This window comes from Mirounga leonina, unplaced genomic scaffold (genome assembly GCF_011800145.1).
Source record: "Mirounga leonina isolate KUSES-001 unplaced genomic scaffold, KU_Mleo_1.0 Mir_176, whole genome shotgun sequence".
Classification (NCBI taxonomy): Eukaryota; Metazoa; Chordata; class Mammalia; order Carnivora; family Phocidae; genus Mirounga; species Mirounga leonina.
This window is the reverse complement of record NW_023270454.1, coordinates 50,055,472-50,060,229: the sequence shown is the minus strand read 5'-3', so window position 1 is coordinate 50,060,229 and position 4,758 is coordinate 50,055,472. Positions and strand designations below refer to the sequence as shown.

Below are 4,758 nucleotides of genomic sequence, written 5' to 3'. Positions count from 1 at the left end.
ATATCATAAAGTAAACTGTTTTTCAAAATCTAATAGGATTATGCTATTGATTCCATCTATACAATGCTAGCTGGTATTGCATACCTATGAACTTTGACCTATTATGTTACTGAGCATAGGAGAAAAGGGATTAGTCTGTGAAACAACAAGCAGCTTTCATGTCTCTGTACAATGTTCACATACCTGTTAACTCAACATTCTATGTTAGTACATGTGAAGCAATAAAACAAAACAAAATAAAAAAGTGATCTGTTCTAATCCTTGAAGCATCTGGCTAGGCTTACTTGGAAAAATTCAGTTTGGGTGCCTATTCAAAATCCAGGCACCGGATATGAAAGTACAGTTTTTGTTAGTCGGTTTGTTTTCTTCACAAATTTGAAAATACTACTGAATCATTGATTTCAACTGCATATGATGCCAATAACTTCTGTAGTGTCTTCTTAAGAATCATTTAATCAGTCCACTCCGCTCAAAAGCCAGCACCATGGTCATGACCTTGGGTTACTGGGACATTTGTGGGCTGGCTCACGCCAACTGCCTACTCCTGGAGTACACAGACTCACACTATGAGGAAAAGAAGTACACAATGGGGGACGCTCCCGACTATGACAGAAGCCAGTGACTGAATGAAAAATTCAAGCTGGGCCTGGACTTCCCCAATCTGTCCTACTTAATTAATGGGGCTCACAAGATCACCCAGAGCAATGCTATCCTTCGCTACATTGCTCACAAACACAACCTGTGTGGGTAGACAGAAGAGCAGAAGTGTTGCATGGACATTTTGGAGAATTAGGTTATCGACACCCACCTATACTTTGCTAGGATGAGCTACAACACTGACTTTGAGAAACTGAAGGCTGGGTACCTGGAGGGACTGCCTGACAAGATGAAGCTCTACTCACAGTTTCTGGGGAAGACGCTTTAGTTTGCAAGGGAGAAGCTCACCTACGTGGATTTCCTGGCGTATATTCGAGCCCAAGTGCCTGGATACATTCCCAAACCTGAAGGAGTTCATGTCCCGCTTTGAGGGCCTGAAGAAGATCTCTGCCTACATGACGTCCAGCCGCTTCCTCCCAGGTCATCTGTTTCTAAGATTGCCATGTGGGGCAACAAGTAGGGCCTACATGGGAGGGAGTGCCACTGAGGAGCCAGAGTTGTGTTTGCTGTGTCTCCCCGAACAGCTGTCTTGCTTCTTTGTCCTTTGTTACATTCCTTTGTCCCCATGAAGTACCTATGGGCCCCCTTTTCTCCCTCCCAACCCTGTCTTCATCCAGGCCCTTTGTTGTCAGCTCTCTACTTCAGCAAATTTCCTCCCCCACCAGTGTTATCCCTCTTGCACTAAAGCCAACCAGACCATTCTTCCCTGGGTGGTTGCTCCACCTGCAGGAGCTGGACTGGACTCCTGGCCTGCAGAGCCCTGCTGTGAGCTCCCGCATGCTGCCTCGAAGCCCCGTAAGGCCTGGAGTGCAGGCCCCGGTCCCCCAGGGTGGTCCCTGCCCAGCCCTGCCTGATCCCCAGTAAAGCCTTTCTCACCCTGAAAAAAAAAATAATCATTTAATCAGACCAGGTGCTAATATCTAGGTATTGTAGCTTATTTTCAGTCTAGGTCAGAGAAAAAGTGATGAGGTTCTGGTGGGAGGGTGGAGGGAGGAAGTTGTAAGTATCACTACAAATGCCCTCTGCATCCAACAGTTATGTATATATCACAGTAATTTCCTGGATATTTATGTATTTGAATATCTAAATTATCTGGTAAACAGGTAAATTTCAAGTTGTCCATACCTAAAATCATTTGCTTCTTAAGTGCTTCTTACCTGGATTCTCAATGTCATGGACTTTGCATTACTTCTGTTTTGTAGGCACAGCCAGTCATGAGAGACCTAACTTCCACAGAATTTCAGTCAAAATACAATTATTTGGGTTAATGGCAAAGAACCTTATAATTGCATTGTAAAGAAATTTTTATAATTTTTAATTTAATAGTTTATTTTCAAAATAGTCAAAAAAAGGAACAGTCACTTATACAGGTAGCCTATACTTTTCAAAATTATAGTTGTTATAATATTGTTCAGATGTCTACAACATCAATATCCATTGCCTCTGAATTGCTTTTCTTCCTCCATTTGAGATCTTCGCAATGCAGAGCCGTGCTTCAATATTTCCGTCTTATCCACAGATGCCCATAGTCATGGACAAGAACCTCTGAAGTATAAATAATTTTACTCTGGACCTAATCCCAAAATTTCATATTTTTCAAACTCAATCTTCTTAGAAAAATAATTTATTTGATGTGATAAACTGAGTAATGCTCCCCACCCACCCCAATATACTCACATCCTAATCCTGGAAACTTGTGAACTATACAAGGCTAAAGGGACTTGGATATGTGATTGAATTAAGGATTTTGAGATGGAGAAATTATGCTGGGTTATCTGGGTTGGCTATGTATGTAATCACAGGTGACTTTCTAAGGGAAGCAGGGGGAGATTTGCCTATAATGGAAAGGGCAATGAAACAGAAATTGGAGTCTGGTGCACTGAAGACAGAAGAAAGTGCTATAAGCCAAGGAATAGGGATGGCCACTAGAAGTTGAAAAAGACAAGGAAATAGATTTTTTTCCTGGAGCCTCCAGAAGAAAAGAGCCCTACTAATACATTGATGTTAACTCCAAAAGAGAGTAAATTCGTATTGTTTATATATCTAAGCTTTTCTTGTAATATGTTACAGCAGCGATAAAAAATTAGTGTGCTTATTTTTCACAGGATTATTGCTCTCCATATTTACCTTTGATAATGCACAAACAGAAAAACCTGCATTCTGAAATGTGTCAACATTTACTATTTATACAATGAGAGTCAACGTGTCAGTCCAATTCTACTGGGAAGCAGACACCAAGATTAAGTCAGGAATGGAAGAGATTTATTGGGCAGAAGTCTGAAAGACAATGGAGAGAAGGTCATAGTAGGGAGAATCTTCAAATCTGTGATGCAGGTTTGATACCTATGAAATTACAGAAGTAAAGAAGAAATATTGGATAGGAAGAGTTAGTTACTGATGCTCTTCTGAGAGTCTCATTCATGCCAACAGGGAGCCCCCCAAAAGACAGTCTGTTTGAGAAGCTGTATGTTGGGCAGAAACAACACAGTCCTAGCACTGCCCCTCACCCAGTCATTAGCCTGAACACCCCAGGGGGAGTGTGTTCTTGGGCTAAAAAAACTTTTGCAGATTCTAAACTTATTATAACTGCAATCGCCAGCTGATTGCAATCCTGGTAGCAGTTTTCTTTTGCAGGGATATCCAAGTGGCCCACATCCATGGCTGCCACAGTCAATCTGGCAGTTAACTGAAGCTCATTCTTACTGTCTCTCAAATAGGAAGTGCTGGGTCTTGCAGATCACAGAGAAGGAAGGGATGAACATAAAGTTTCTTAGAAGGTACACATATTTATTTAGGGTAAGAACCAATTCTGGTATCCAATAATTTGCAAAGTTGTGTATCAACCAAATGTTTACACTATCAATTTTTATTAATCAGGTATTGGTTTTCTTCCTTTACTTTGAAAACGTAACTAATGTAGCTGTGCTTCGGATTCTCTCTCTCATCCATGGATGTACATAGTCACAAGCAAGAACCTCTGAGGTTTGAGTTCTCTTCAACTTGGGTCTTAGGCTCTAGAGCCTTCAAGTTTCCCAAACTGTATTTTCTTGGGGTATACCTCCCTACACCCTATTTCAGTACTAGAAACACTGTCTACAACTTAAAAGATGAATGTAAATGCTATCATGACTTTTTAAAATTGTAAATATATTCTATTTATGGTTTCCTTGATTTAATATCAAAGTTCAGTGGACACTATTATTTTGTCAATAATTTCCGGGGTGAATGTCAGATCAAATAAAATACAACCATGTGGGAAGAACAGCTGATTCTTTTCTTCCACCAGTTATTCAATTCTTGCACCAATACTCAATTTTCATGCTTCAGTTTCTTTTGTCCCCCTCTTGCACTATAGCAAACAAGCCAAATTTCTAACCACTGGTACTATAACCTATTATGTTACTAAATGTGGATGACTAATGGTTGATCAGAAAACGTTATAGGGGCACCTGGGTGGCTCAGTTGGTTAAGCGTCTGCCTTCAGCTCAGGTCATGATCTCAGGGTTCTGGGATTGAGCCCTACATGGGAGGAGGTCTCCTTGCTCAGCAGGAAGCCTGCTTCTCCTTCTCCCTCTGTCCCCCGGGTTTTGCGCTCTCTCTCTCTGTCAGATAAATAAATAAAATCTTTAAAAAAATATTATAAACATTCCAAATTTAAATCTTAATTATTTCTCATAAGCATGTTTAAATGTCTGGAAAACCATAGACTCAATGGCTGATATAAATACTTCTTTGAGAAATCTGAAATTATTTGACACATTGGTTCTCAAAAAATTCAATCTACCTTCAAATTTATTTGCACCATTGTTCATCTTTATTTTTTTTCTCCATTCCTAAAATGAGGTAATATTCTCTGTTTCAAGGCCAGTGCATCTAACTGGGCATCAATCTTCTGTCTTTTCCACTTATCTTCTTTTATAGGACTTCACTCTGAACAAATGAAATCAAACAAAAAGCCTCATTTAATTCCATGTCTCCTAACAGTTACTGTCTGACATCTCTCTCCATCTTCTGTACTAAATTTCTTGAAGGAATTGTCTAAATTCACTTCTCACAAACAACGGGGTAGGGTTTTCTTTGACAAAAAGCTACTCTAACTTT

General features: G+C 40.0%; 1 pseudogene; it reads left to right on the top strand.

Moving 5' to 3' along the window:
- Nucleotides 1–261: 261 nt before the first annotated feature.
- LOC118022468 lies at nt 262–1,117 on the top strand (annotated as a pseudogene).
- The last annotated feature ends 3,641 nt before the right edge of the window (nt 1,118–4,758 follow it).